The sequence below is a fragment of the Eptatretus burgeri genome, chromosome 10, assembly GCF_056783735.1.
Source record: "Eptatretus burgeri isolate ZD-2024b chromosome 10, Ebu_testis_v1, whole genome shotgun sequence".
Classification (NCBI taxonomy): Eukaryota; Metazoa; Chordata; class Myxini; order Myxiniformes; family Myxinidae; genus Eptatretus; species Eptatretus burgeri.
Window position 1 is genome coordinate 101,690,846 of NC_140970.1, and position 15,594 is coordinate 101,706,439.

The following is a 15,594-nucleotide window of genomic DNA, read 5'->3' on the forward strand; positions in this document are numbered from 1 at the left end:
GTCGAATTTGGCGAGCAACCCTATCCCACGCGGGGGCCGATTGGCTCGATCGCGGTGAGACCGAAAGGTCCACCCGTGACTGGTTCCCGACGTTAGTCCGAGAGGGTCACGACTGGATTGTCCGTCCGGTGGGCGACGTGCCGCGATTCGAGTTACGTGGCCGTCAGCACGCCGGCGGGCGCGAATCCGCAACACTGGTGTCAGGTCGTGCGATATAAACCCATCGCCCTCCTCGCGGCACTGGTATTGGAGAACGGGAAAACGGGCTCTCCTGTCTCCAATTAAATTCACGGGAATCGGTCCAGGGGTGAGAGGAGCGACCCCCGATTCCCTCCAAATTACGAGCGAGCGAAATTAACCCTTCACGAGAAGCAAGATGGCGTCTCAAGGCGAGCGGGAGCCGGGGGTATTAGAAATGTATATGTGTAGTAATGTAGAATCCATGGCTCAGGATGAAATCCCCGTGCAGGAAATGTTGGTTGTACAGGAAAACGAACTCGCCCAACTGAACCCAGAGCCCGAAATGGGTGCGGCAGCGGCCGCGGTGTATGACACCTCCCCTCCCCCTCTCCACCAAAACCCTTCCCCGACCCCTGCCGAAACGGCTCACCCAAGCACACCCGACATGGCCCAGCTATTCACCATGCTGGCAAAAATGTATGCGGAAATGACAGCGAAGATGAATGCGAACATGAACAAGCAAATGGACGAAGTGAAAACGAGGATGGATGCGAATACACAACAAATAAATGCGGATATGAAAGGCATGAACGAAAGGATGGATACAAATACAAATGAAATGAAAAACGAAATGAACAAGCAAATAAACGGAATGGAAGCAAACATGAAGGAGGAAATGAAAGAGCTACGGGGTGAGACGCAGAACATGGGCCGATGCCTGCAGGCGGGCATGAAGGCCGTGACCAGGGAGATCAAAATGGCGACTCCACGTGTAGAAGCGAACGAACTGGGAGGGGGTGCAACGGTGACCGAAAGGGAAAAATTAAAAGGGGAGACCAAAACGTGCGAGACGAGACACAAGGCCGTGACAAAGGAAATAATAATAGTTGAGACAAGGGAGGTAAAGGGTGAAGAGGTGACCGAGTTGGCAGAGACACGGGAGACAGAAAAAATAGAGAGACTGCACGATGAAGACGGGGTAAGTGACGCACACACACACACGGAGGTAGTGGAGGATAATGGGGGTGAGCTCGCGGAGCGTGCAGGGACCCGGTGCGAGCAGCGGGATAGCCTCCTCCAGGAACGAGGGGAGGGAGTATGCCCCCTTGAGGCGAGTCACGACCAGGTGAGTTCGGTCGTGCTTTGCGAGGTCGAGGGGAGGAGTGCTGTGGACGGGTGCACGGAGAGCTTGGGGGGTATGGAGGCCCCGGAGACCCTTGTGGGGACACGAATCCCCAGTGTGGTTGTCCCTGTGTGTGTGGTGCAAGGTGTGAGTGCGTCCCCGTGTGTGGAAGCGACCCCGTGTGTGAGTGGTGTGGTGGCGATGGTGCCGGAGTACGTGCTTCCCAGCACGCGGAGTGTGGATGAGGCACCGCGGTTGAGTGCCCCCGCGTGTGTGAGTGAGGGACGGTGTGTGGATGAAGCACCGCGGTTGAGTTCCCCCGCGTGTGTGAGTAGTATGGTTTGTGTGAGTAGTGAGGCACGCGTGAGTGAACGGCCGAATGCAAGTGAGACCGTGTGTGTGAGAGAGCGGTATGTGAGGGAGATGTCGGTTGGCATGCGGGAGCACGCAGCCGCGTCTCCCGGTGTGAATGTAATGGAATGGAGTGTGAGCGTCGTAACACGCGGGAGTGCGTGTGTGGAATGGCGACGACGGCGACATGTAAAGAAAGAAAGCCGAGTAGCGGCTGTAGTTGTTTCGGGGACCGTGCCGGGTTCACCCAGCAGTGAGCACGAGGTCCGTGCTGTGCAACGCACGAGGCCGCCACGTGCTCGCTTGCGAGAGTGAAGTCCCGGTCCGGAAACGCCAGCGGTGGATTTGCCGATCCCGCGGACGGACAAAGTTTAGGCAGGAAAACGGATTTGGACCGGACGGGTTCTCCACGCGATCGTGTGTGTTAAGCTCCAACGGGCAAAGCACATGTGTTCGCGTGGGGAACCCCTCGAGACGTGGGGCTTGTTTTTTTTTTTCTGCGCACGGTGACGTCATGGCTGCACGTGGGGTTGGAATCCGGCAGGAGGGGTATCCCTGCCGGATGGTACCGTCCAAGGAGGGACGAGGTACACGTGCAGCTGCATGACGTCACGGGCAGGTGCAAAGTGCGCGAGCTCTGAGTTGCCGCGCTGGTGCTGCGCATGTAAAGAAAAAAAAAAAAAGCAAGCCTCACTTTCGGGTGCACAGGATTCCTGGGCAAGGGGTGGAAGACCACCTTGGCTGGGCACAGGATGGAAACTAGTTAGGGGGAAGGGTTAGCTTAGCTAGACCGACTTCATGGGGCAGGGGTAAGTCCTCATGGAGTCCGTGGAATGGATTAGGTAGAGGGATTTAGTGAGCTTTAGGTTGGGAAATAAAATGATTTATTTGGAGACAGTGACAGACAGTGAATGTGTAGTGGGGACGTAGTTTAGCTACGTAGTGTTAAAAGGAACGTGCTATAGTGTAAGGGACGACGTGGGAGCACGAGTTAGTTAGGGGATGTAGTTAGGAGGATGGCAGAGTTCAGCGGTGTGTGTGTTGAAGAGTTGGTGAGTTGTGAGGTGAGTACATGATGAGTGAGTGAGGCCAGCGGGTCTGTGTGAGTGGAGCGAATGGGGAATGCATGGTACGATGAGTGATTGGGGGGAGGAGTGACTCCCGCCCAAGGGACCCCGGGGTCAGTGTAGAGTGAGTTAGGGGGTCAGTCAAATTTACAAAATGGAAGTCGTTTTGTTGTTGGTGTGAATGTAGGCTCGAAACCCATTTGGAGGGGTGCAGGAGCCCTGTTGACGGGCTGGGAGCGTGGCTGCGAAAAGTGAGTATCGCTGAGTGGGTACCCCGGGCACCAGGCTAGTAGGCCAAGGGCCCATGGGGGGCCGGGATAGCGTAGTGGGCACGGGTGTGCCTGCTTGGTGCGGGGGCCCGGGGCGCCATTAGCCGCGTGGGCAGTGTTGTGGGCACGGGTGACCCTCGGAAAGGGGCCTGGGAAGCCAGCCTGCCACGTGTGCGTTTCAGGGGAGGTGCCATGGGGGGCACTCCCCGGTGTTAGGGAGCTGGTAGGCTCGGAGGCAGTGTAGTGCCCGGGGGTGCCATAGCTGGAGATTCGGCAGAGGGTCGTGCCTGCCAAAGGGGGGCCACGTGTCCCAGCCAGGAGACCGTGTGAGGGCACGGAGAGAAAATTGGGGGGCAAGGCCCGAAATTGTGAGGACACCAACACAGGCGACGGGAATCTGGGTTGTTAGAACCAATAGTTTAAGCGAGAGGCGCTTGTTGAAAGCCCCGGGGTAGTTTAACAGTTAAATGGTTAGGGTAGATTAGGAGATGTACCCCTCCGCACCATCCATCCCCTCGCTATCGTTGTGGGCCGCTGGACCCACTTTGGTTATAGATCGCTGAACTCTGGGGAGGCCATCTTGAGGCTTCATTGGGCCTCGACGCAGGATGCTAGCTCTCCCTTATTCCCCTCCGGGAAGGGAACATAGGGGTTGGGAGTAGGCTGGGTGACAGGATAGGTTAGCCGAACAAAGACGATAAAGGGGGTTAGGGGACGATTTATATTGGGGAAGTAAAAATAAAAAAAAATAAAAAAAAATAAGTTGGGGCTAAATTGGGGTTTGGACAAATTAAGGGAGTGGGTATGGACAGTGACAGGCAAAGGTGATAGGTGGGAGGGAGACAGGTAGGTAGGTCCGAGCCCGCCTTCCAAGTGGCCAGCACCACCGCACTCCCTCCACCAACCTCCACTGAACGGCAAAGGCTGGCCAGCTTCATCTGCTGGCTGCGTTGCTGCAAGGCAAAGGCCGGCCCACTTCATCTGCAGCTGCTGTGCTGCAAGGCCTGTGCCGGCCCACTTCATCTGCCGGCTGGCTGTTTTTCTTCAAGGCCTGTGCCGGCCAGTTCATCTGCCGGCTGTGTTTGCCTGCAGCGGCCTTCTTCTGCGGGCTGTGTTTGCCTGCTGCCTTTGCCATGCCATGCCCACTGCCCCTGTTCACCAGCCCCGTTCAATTTTTGCTTTGCCCCCCCCCCTGTTCATTGCCATGTGCGCCAGGATCAAGGCAACAGTTTGCAAGCTGCAAGAACTGCCCCGTTGGCAGCTACAACACGGGCCTGCAGTGGCGGCCCGTGCACCGTGTTTGTGTCCATCCATCTATCCGTTGTGTTCATTGCATGTGCCACTTGAGCTGGCACGGAGACTACGTTTGTGCAGCCCATGCACCATTGTGGTTCACTGCGTTCAGTTCAAAAGGGAAGGCCTTGGACTGCGTGTGAGCAGCCAGCCACGTTCCCTGTCACCTGCATTGTTTTGAGCCAGAGACTGCATGCGAGCAGCCTGGCTCCCTGCTAACTGCTTTTCTTTTGCAGAGTTCATTGATCCTGGGCCATGGTTTAGTGTAAAATTTGTAAGTTAAGGTTAAGATGTACTGTAAATATGAGTGCGCCCCCGGCATGTTTGTCTTAGCGCCGGCAATTTTATTTAAGTCGTCCGTGTGAGTGAGTTTGTTTAGGTAGTTACTCAGCCCTTAGGTTATTTATTTTGGGGACACGAATACCATGAATGTCGCACTCAGGGATCCGTAGGTAAAAATGTACTAGGGGAAAACTACACATGATGGCACACGAAAATTTGACGACTGGGGACGAGTCTGTAAAAAGGGAGGGGGTAGTGTTGTGGTTGACCAAATTCGCAAACCACCATTCAGGTCCCTTAGGTGAGATATCTCGGTAAGTATATGTGTAGTTAGGCCTAAACCCGTTGTCTAGAGGGAATAAATGTCATTCATGAGGGCTGCGACTCTTCAGGATAGCCGTTTTTCTTTTACTATCTTTATTTTGGACCAACCGCCATTATTACCACCACCAACCACGTCTCAACAGCCATCACAACAACAACCACCAACCACAACGCCGCTTCACCACAACCGCCACGACCTTTACCGTCACAACTCGCCACCATCGCATCACCGTCATCTCGCGCCACTCGTGGGCACCGATGCTGGACTCGTGTAGAGCGCGCACCGAGCAGCGTGTTCAAAAGCATCGCGGACTTTCCGCAGAAAAACGGATCAAAAACGACTCACGCCCACTTTTGTTCCGTCCAATCGGTGAGCGAGGGGCGGTTTGGCCCCGCCTCCAGGGCGTTGGAGGGCAGTCGCTATATGCTAATTCATGGATCAAAAAGCATTCACGCCCACTTTTCCTAGGGCCAATGGGGAGCGAGGTGAAAGGTCGGAGGCAGAGGGTCAAAGAGGAAAGAGCGAAGCCACGGGGCTTATAAAAACGACTGCGTTCGTCAGTCGAGTTCAGTGCAGTTGGGAGTTCGCGGAGTCGGAGTGAAGAGGACGGAGCTGTGGAGAGGCGGCGAAGGCGGACGAGGGGGTGCTCGCGTCGGATTCGAGGAACTGCGGAGGGAAAGGCCGGCGGCGCGACCGAGGTCGTGGTGGAGACGCTCGTCGCGGGACCCAAGATTTTTGTGAAATCCTCCTTTCCCCGAGCATCAGCAACCCCCTCCTGTTTCCCCCCGCGCTGAGATAGTGCGACAAAAGGGGGCCCCCTTCCCACCCCCTACCAGACACTGTCCGCGAGGCCCGCTGAGTTGAGGCACCACCGCCGCTCCGCGTCTCATCATCAGACGGGTAGGCCCGACACGGTCTCGGCCCCAGGCCCGCCTACCCCCTCATCCTGGAGGGTGGTTCTCTTTTCTTTTGCTTTGGGAATGTGTGTTGTCGGAGCCGTCTGTGAAGTAAAATTGCATAAGTGTTGCCGAGTGCCCGGTAGTCGGATAGATCTGCATTGTTGCATTTGCTTTTTGTCTTCTTCTTTTCCATGTGCTTTTGGTGGAATTGTATATGTGTGCTTTCCGTTCATCGCGAAATAAATGTGCTTATTATTGAACTGTTTTCCCGCTTCGCTTCATCATTTCTTTCATTGAATCCCCATCTTGCTTCACGTAAAGGGTTGGTCGTGGGCTAAGACGCCCGATAATTAATCGAACCGTCGAGGCCGACGAATAACACCGCTCGGTTATCCCGATAGTACGGAACGGGTCGCTTAAGTGGCCCGTGTCCGAAGTCGACCTGCGGCGAGGTGCGATCGCCCGGTCTACCCTCCGTGTGGGTACTTAGGTAGGTCGAATTTGGCGAGCAACCCTATCCCACGCGGGGGCCGATTGGCTCGATCGCGGTGAGACCGAAAGGTCCACCCGTGACTGGTTCCCGGCGTTAGTCCGAGAGGGTCACGACTGGATTGTCCGTCCGGTGGGCGACGTGCCGCGATTCGAGTTACGTGGCCGTCAGCACGCCGGCGGGCGCGAATCCGCAACAATATATCTATAAATTTTTATTTTTCATCATTTCCTTAATCTTATATAAACGTTCCACCAATTTGATCATTATATACTCTTTATCCTTTGAACTGGTGCACAGTATTGTTCTGAAGCAAAATCTACCCTGGATTGATCAATTTAAGTCTCCTCTGAATGGATTTAATCTTTCCACACATGAGTTTACCGTAATACTGTTGTAGGGCCGGGTGTCGGCGGCGAGCATGACCGCTAGGTGGAGCAGTAGTGTTGGCTCCACCGAACACCCTGAATCTAGATCATGCTTCTCGGAGAACTCTGAAAGGCACGGGTCCCTTACAGGACCGTGGTCGCCAATATTTTGATGGCGTGAGGTAGGGTCCACTTGTCCAACTCAATTTACAATTTACCTAAGTCCACAATTTACCTAAGTACTCACGCCGTCCAACTACTGGGGAAACCACACCCTCGGCCGACTCTGTCCGATCCGAGTCGCGGGTAATGGCTCGGATCTGGCATAAGCGAGCGGAGTTACCAGAGCCGCGCCAGACCAAATAAACAATTTGCCGCTTCGCTATTTCCCAACACGCACCGTGCTAAGCCAATGAAAGAAGCAGAGAAATGAGCTGGTACATTCAATAATAAGGGTATTTATTTTTCAACAATCGGGGAGACGAGGGGAGCACGTAAGGGCAGAGTTATCACGGCTATAGGAAATGCAAATAATGTACAACAAAAGCACTTAACAATTCTACTTGGACAAGACAGGCCCGCACACAGACATGCACACCCAAAAAAGAAAATGGACCCGCCAGGTCTTTATTAGGCTCTTCAGCTGAGGAGGATAGTTCGGCTGGAAGTCAGGATGGCTGGCTACCTGGCCGCGAGCGCGCGGATGGTCGTCCACCCCTACCCGGAGCTCCGGTCGCCAAAGGACGGACCAGGCAAGCCGAATCCAGAGGAGGTGAGACGAGGTGATCTCCCTTGATGAAAATCGACCACTCGCTGCAATGCGCCAGACGAGACACCTCTGAAGCGCGGGATGCAGTCCGCCGCAAACCCAGGCAGACGTGCTTCGAGACACCCAGGATGCAAAACTCTCTCTGCTCGTCCCGACAACCACACTCTTTCTCCAGGAGGGAGGGCTTCTTCTCCTGGCCACTCGCCTCCTGATTGGTCGGACCCATCGCGCAATTCCCTGGCCGTCTTCCATTGGACGGGCCCACGGTAGGTGGGGCAACTCCCACCCTTCTGAGTGGAGTCCTGATCGGAAGCGTTTGTAGCTCTGCCTACCTCCTCACCTCCGGCCAAGTGCGTAATGGCGATGGTGCTGAGTGGGAGATGGGGCGGGTAAGACACCCGCTCCTTGCCGATTGGCCAAAGAGGGACACCGTGCTCATGTTAAGCTCTGCCCACGCATGCGCTCGCTGGTGAGTTCGCAAAGAATGCAGTGAGCAGAGTGTTGTTGTTGTGAAAGCGAAGGTGGGCATTGTTGCCGTTGTTATAAGTGATGTAAAAGAAAACCCTGACTATCAAAATAACTCTGCAGCGCACGAACATTTAATTCCCATTAGACTAGGGACGGGACCCTAACTAGAAACGCGTACTTACCGATATAACTGATCTATAGGACCTGGCTGTTGTGTGCACATGGCTGCCAGATTCGTAACAATACGACGACAGCAGGACTATGAGTGTAAAGCAGTTATTCAGTTGTCTTGCTTTGCTGACTCTTTACACATTTTGTCATTCTGTGTTTTCATTGCATCACCCATTTTAATATCCTCATTTCTATCTTGTCATTAAAGGCATTTGTGTTTGCATTTGTAATGTTGCAATGATTTTACATTTTTGTGTTTATTTCGAATACCTTGAGCTACTCACTGGGCTTAGAATAGTGTTGCATCCTATATTTTTCTCATTACATGGTTTGATAAATGTCCCCGAGTTCTCAGCAGCACCAAAAGGGAACACCAGGAGAGGGGAACGTTTCAATGGCCACCGGTCACTGGATACGCACGCCAGAATGTATTGCATTTGGGTCTGTCTGTCTGTTTGTCCACACATGTGCAAACATTGGCCACAAATGTCACCTGGTGATAGCCAGTATCATGCGTTATCATTTCAACCGAGTACATCTATAAATTATTTACATTTAGAACATGAGTACCTCTTTTGTTACGTTTGTGGTTTTGGGGGGGGGGGGTTAAGAGGGAAGGACGGAGGGAGGTGCGGGTGGTTAGATATTTCCAGAGCTCAGATAGGAATAGTGTAGCATGGTCCGTGTATGAGTAGTTAGCCAGCTCGATGTATAAGTAGGGAAACGTTAGCTTAAGAATTGTCCTGTTTGAATGTGCGCCAAACAGGGGGTGATGCGTGGTGATAGTCAGGGATTATGGTTTAGGAAATTGTGCATATAACCTCTATGGGGGAGGGGTGCTGGGAGACTCGGCATGAAAGAAGGGGAGGAGCTACAAACGCCTCCCCAGGAGTGGAGCAATGGATCGCCTCGGAGGGGTGAAGCGTGACCCTGACAGGAGGGAGGAGCCTAATCGGGCAGTTGGTGAGAGAGTTGGAGACGACGGAGAAGAGGTCTGGGGAGAATGCGGCTGGGAGTTGGTATGTGTGAGCCTGAGAGTCTGTGTGGTGATCGAGGTCTGAGGAGAACGGGGAACACGATGAGAAAAAGTTTTAAGGAGGTTGTCCTGCCTGTTTCGTCGATCTGCCCATCGTCTGCTCGCCTCTTTGTCATCCTCATCATCCCTCCTCATTGCCTGCTCGTCCCTGCTACCACCAGAGCTGAGTCCCATGGTTTTGTCCCCCTTTCCATCAGTGGCTGAGTCTGGTGTGTGGCACCTTAGATTTCTTTAGATTCGTTTTTACCTCATCTGGCATTGTACATAATTATTTATTTTCAATTTTGTGTCCCCTTTTCTTCCCCACCTCAACCCGCCGCCGTGTCCTCCGTCAGGTCAAACTTCCCCTTATTATTTGTGGTTCAGGAAATAAACCCGTTGATTGTAAAAAAAAAAAACTTTAAGGTTTTCGTGTCTCTCCTCACAACTCCCGCGTGTGTTGTCCGCCATTAATTGGGAACGTCTCCTCAGGAGTTAAGCCGCTCGGGACATGGTGGGATTTTACCCTCCCGCCGCGATGAGCTCAACGTAAGTTGAGCCATCAGTGATACACTACCAAGTATGTACAATTAGAATGTGAGTAAGTCTATAAAGTATGTACAATTAGAATGTGAGTAAGTCTATAAAGTATGTACAATTAGAATGCGAGTAAGTCTATAAAGTATGTACAATTAGAATGTGAGTAAGTCTATAAAGTATGTACAATTAGAATGTGAGTACGTCTATAACGTATGTACAATTAGAATGTGAGTACGTTTATAAAGTATGTACAATTAGAATGTGAGTAAGTCAATAAAGTGTGTACAATTACAATGTGAGTATGTCTATAAAGTATGTACAATTAGAATGTGAGTATGTCTATAAAGTATTGTTGCGGTATTCGCGCCCGCCGGCGTGCTGACGGCCACGTAACTCGAATCGCGGCACGTCGCCCACCGGACGGACAATCCAGTCGTGACCCTCTCGGACTAACGCCGGGAACCAGTCACGGGTGGACCTTTCGGTCTCACCGCGATCGAGCCAATCAGCCCCCGCGTGGGATAGGGTTGCTCGCCAAATTCGACCTACCTAAGTACCCACGCGGAGGGTAGACCGGGCGATCGCACCTCGCCGCAGGTCGACTTCAGACACGGGCCACTTAAGCGACCCGTTCCGTACTATCAGAATAACGGAGCGGTGTTATCGTCGACCTCGACGGTTCGATTAATTATCGGGCGTATTCAGCCCACTACCAACCCTTTACGTGAAGCAAGATGAGGATTCAATGGGGGAAAAAGACGAAGCGAAGCGGGAGAACAGTTCAATAATAAAGCACATTTATTCGCGGCACACGGGAAGCACACAAATACAATTCCACCAAATGCACACAGACAAAAACACAATTCCATTTACACAAAAAGCAAATATAAAAGCGAAAACACAGTGCAGAGCTAATACCGACTACCGAGCACACGGCAACACTTATACAATTCTACCTCACAGACGGCGCCGACAACACATACCCAAAACCAAGGAAAAGAAATCCCTCAAGGATGAGGCGGGCCTGAGGCCGAGACCGGGTCGCGCCTACCCGTCTAGTGATGAGACGCGGAGCGGCGATGGCGCCGCAACCCGCGGGCCTCGTGGACGGTGTCTGGTAGGGGGTGGGAACGGGGCCCCCTTGGTCGCACTATCTCAGCGCGGGGGGAAACAGGAGGGGGTTGTTGATGCTCGGGGTATAGAGGAACTTTATTATCCCTGGTGTGCGTCTCCACCTCGGCCAGGTCGCGCTGCCGGCCTTCCTCGGGCGTGCAGCTCCCGGCACCGTCGCGAGCACCCCCTCGTCTGCCTTCGCCGCTGCCGCCTCTCCGCCTCTGGACTCTCCACCCTGGACTCTTCTTTGGGCTCTCCTCGTTCGACTCTCTTCAGCTTCTCCAGCTACTGCAGGCTTCGGGCTCCAGACTTCCACACCGCTCTGACTGACGAACACGGTCCTTTTATCCCCCGTAGCTTCGCCTTTGACCCCTCCCTTTGACCTTTCACCTCGCTCCCCCATTGGCCCGAGAAAAAGTGGGCGTGAAGGCTTTTTGATCCACAAATTTGCATATATCGATCGTTCTGGAGGCGGGGCCAAATCGCCCCTCGCTCACCGATTGGACGGCAAAAAGTGGGCGTGTGTCGTTTTTGATCCGTTTTTGAAGCACAAAATCCGTGATTTTGTACACGCTGTTCGACGCGCGCTCTGCACGAATCCAACACCGGTACCCACAGCGGGGCAAGAACGGTGGCGATGCTACGGTTGCGAGGTGTGACGGGAAGGTTGTGGCGGTTGTGGTGAAGCGGCGTTGTGGTTGGTGGTTGATGTTGTGGTTGTGGTGGTAATCATGGCGGTTGGTCCAAAATAAAGATAGTAAAAGAAAAACGGCTATCCTGAAGAGTCGCAGCACGCATAAATGACATGTATTCCCACTAGACAACGGGTTTGGGCCTAACTACACATGCACTTACCGAGATACCTCACCTAAGGGACCTGAATGGTGGTTTGCGAATTTGGTAACCACAACAGTATGTACAATTAGAATGCGAGTACGTCTATAAAGTATGTACAATTAGAATGCGAGTAAGTCTATAAAGTATGTACAATTAGAATGTGAGTAAGTCGATAAAGTATGTACAATTAAAATGTGAGTATGTCTATAATGTGAGTATGTCTATAAAGTATGTACAATTAGAATGCGAGTACGTCTATAAAGTATGTACAATTCGAATGTGAGTACGTCTATAAAGTATGTACAATTCGAATGTGAGTAAGTCGATAAAGTATGTACAATTAGAATGTGAGTAAGTCGATAAAGTATGTACAATTAGAATGTGAGTAAGTCGATAAAGTATGTACAATTAGAATGTGAGTAAGTCTATAAAGTATGTACAATTAGTATATGAGTGTCTATAAAGTATGTACAATTAGAATGTGAGTAAGTCTATAAAGTATATACAATTAGAATGTGAGTATGTCTATAAAGTATGTACAATTAGAATGTGCGTGTCTATTAAGTATGTACAATTAGAATGTGAGTACGTCTATAAAGTATGTACAATTAGAATGTGCGTGTCTATTAAGTATGTACAATTAGAATGTGAGTACGTCTATAAAGTATGTACAATTAGAATGTGAATACATCAATAAAGTATGTACAATTAGAATGTGAGTAAGTCTATAAAGTATGTACAATTAGAATGTGAGTACGTCTATAAAGTATGTACAATTAGAATGTGAGTAAGTCTATAAAGTGTGTACAATTGGAATGTGAGTACGTCTATAAAGTGTGAACAATTAGAATGTAAGTAAGTCTATAAAGTGTGTACAATTACAATGTGAGTACGTCTATAAAGTGTGTACAATTCGAATGTAAAGGCCCGGTCACACCTTGACGTTTTAGCCAACGTATGCCGATTTTTGAATTTTTTTTCTAAAACGCTGGCACACGTTGAATACGTTATGGGTAAGTTTTGATAACATTGAGAGCACGCTGAAAAACACTGCCATACGTCGTTGTACGTTGGCTTTAAACGTTGTACTTTTTGGTTGTCCTCAAATTTTTTCATGCTTGAAATTTCACGACGTATGCCGGCGTATAACTCATACGTTCCGCTACGCTGGCCACAAGTTGTATGCACGGTCTGCGATTGTTGACAGACGTCAACACATGCTACTTGTAAGTTAATCATAAGTTGAGGCACGCCGAGGTAATGTTTAGCGTACCCGAAACTTATTTCTAACCTATGATTAACGTGTTGTTGGCACGTTACGCGATCGTTGCCACACATCGACAGACGTTACTTTTAAGTTACTCATAGGCTGAAAGACGTCGGTATAATGGATCGTCCTTGCGTCAGCGTCCACGGCCACGGCCAGGACACTTATTTGCAGCATTCTTCAAACTTTTCTTCGGCATGATGAGGATGTTCACACTTCGATGTCCAGCTTGGCTATGATTCCAATTGTCCATCGGCAGCGTCTCTTTAAAATAGTCGAGTTTGAGCGTTTTAACACGTTCAGAAGAAACGCTTCAAATTTCCAAACCCCAGCGTCAAAAAACAGGCGAGTGACAGCAATTTAAATCGTTCATTGTAAACAATGAAAATAGCTGAGTGGTACCGTTTAAAAGTCGTTGAGTGTAAAAAAAAATCCAATTGTTGAGCGCAAGCGTCTACTTTCAATAGTGGAGATGCAGCCATTTAAATCGTTGAGTTTATCATTTAAATCGTTGAGTTTATCATTTAAATCGTTAAATCGTTAAACGCAAGGACAATCCATCATAACCCACACCCTCCCCCTCACACTCACCTACTACTGCCAACATGAACAAACTACGACTAATACTGATACTGATACTGATACTAATACTAATACTAATACTGATACTGTTACTGCTGACATGGACATCGACTCAAAAAGGACTCGAAAACACTGTTGGGTTCCCCTTTTATGAACACCATTTTTATATACCAATTCCCAAAACCGCTGGGAACACGTCTTTATATGGCAGTTTTAAGCTAGAAACATGTTAATTTATTTTTTTTGTTGACCGGAAGACGTCATTGGAATACGTCTACATACGTCGATGTGTGTTGGGACTACGTAAAGAATTGGTTCAAAGCACGTTAAACATAAGTTAGAAATAAGTTTCGCGTAAAAAAGACATGACCGCGACGTGTTTCGACTTATGAGTAGCTTATAAGTAGCGTTTGTGGACGTGTGTAAGCGTCCGCATATCGTGTGTAAAACTTATCCCCATCGCATGTGGAACGTGTGTCATACGCCGAGTACGTCGTAAAATTTTGAACATGTTTAAAATTTCTTGACGTACTCTACTTACTACGACGTATGATAGCGTACTTTAGCGTTGTACTCACGTATACCAAACTTACTCATACCGTATTTGACGTGCCCCAACGTTTTAGACACATTTTCTTAGGTCGGCATACGCTGGCAAGATCGCCAAGGTGTGACCGCGATGTTGACACTTCCATTTCTACGGCAGTTATGATTCGAATCGTTGTGCGTCAGCCTTTTAATAGGCTACGTCACGACATCGTCGGCGATGCGTGCAACGCGCTATGCCTAAGTTAGACTATCGTTGGGAATCGGTTGTGTAGGCCGACAACAGGTTCAGCATTCGTTGGTATAAGTTATCTATAACACAACGAAACGTTCTGTGTCCGTTACCAATGCGTTATACATAAGACAAAGTCGCTATGAATATGTCTGAATGTTTAAAAAAAAAAAACATCAAAAGTTCAACGTAAGCCAGCGGTTTACATACATTTTAATACGTTGCCATCGCTGGCTAAAACGTCAAGGTGTGACCGGGCCTTGAGTACGTCAACAAAGTATGTACAATTCGAATGTGAGTAAATCTATATCGTATGTACAATTAGAATGTGAGTATGTCTATAGTGTGTACAATTACAATGTGAGTACGTCAATAATGTATGTACAATTAGAATGTGAGTAAGTCTCTCAAGTATGTACAATTAGAATGTGAGTACGTCTATAAAGTATGTACAATTGGAATGTGAGTACGTCTATAAAGTATGTACAATTGGAATGTGAGTACGTCTATAAAGTATGTACAATTAGAATGTGAGTAAGTATATAAAGTGTGTACAATTACAATGTGAGTACGTCTATAAAAGTATTTACAATTAGAATGTGAGTACGTCAATAAAGTATGTACAATTAGAATGTGAGTAAATCTATAAAGTATGTACAATTACAATGTGAGTACGTCTATAATGTATGTACAATTAGAATGTGAGTAAGTCTATAAAGTGTGTACAATTGCAATGCGAGTACATCTATAATGTATGTACAATTAGAATGTGAGTAAGTCTCTCAAGTATGTACAATTAGAACGTGAGGAAGTCTATAAAGTATGTACAATTAGAATGTGAGTACGTCTATAAAGTATGTACAATTAGAATGTGAGTACGTCTATAAAGTGTGTACAATTAGAATGTGAGTACGTCTATAAAGTGTGTACAATTAGAATGTGAGTAAGTCTATAAAGTGTGTACAATTGCAATGTGAGTACGTCTATAAAGTATGTACAATTAGAATGTGAGTAAGTCTCTCAAGCATGTACAATTAGAATGTGAGTAAGTCTCTCAAGCATGTACAATTAGAATGTGAGTAAGTCTATAAAGTATGTACAATTAGAATGTGAGTAAGTCTATAATGTATGTACAATTAGAATGTGAGTACGTCTATAAAGTGTGTACAATTACAATGTGAGTACATCTATAATGTATGTACAATTAGAATGTGAGTAAGTCTCTCAAGTATGTACAATTAGAATGTGAGTAAGTCTATAAAGTATGTACAATTAGAATGTGAGTACGTCTATAAAGTATGTACAATTAGAATGTGAGTACGTCTATAAAGTGTGTACAATTAGAATGTGAGTAAGTCTATAAAGTATGTACAATTAGAATGTGAGTAAGTCTATAAAGTATGTACA

The 15,594-nt window shown here is 48.8% G+C and overlaps 2 protein-coding genes across 2 annotated transcripts in view; one reads left to right on the plus strand and one right to left on the minus strand.

Moving 5' to 3' along the window:
- Window positions 1-15,594, minus strand: part of LOC147019307 (protein BTG2-like) — a 104,108-nt gene that overhangs the window by 47,269 nt on the left and 41,245 nt on the right. The gene's annotated exons all lie outside the window — the stretch shown is intronic.
- ECM2 (extracellular matrix protein 2) overlaps window positions 1-15,594 on the plus strand; it is an 88,157-nt gene that overhangs the window by 42,635 nt on the left and 29,928 nt on the right. The gene's annotated exons all lie outside the window — the stretch shown is intronic.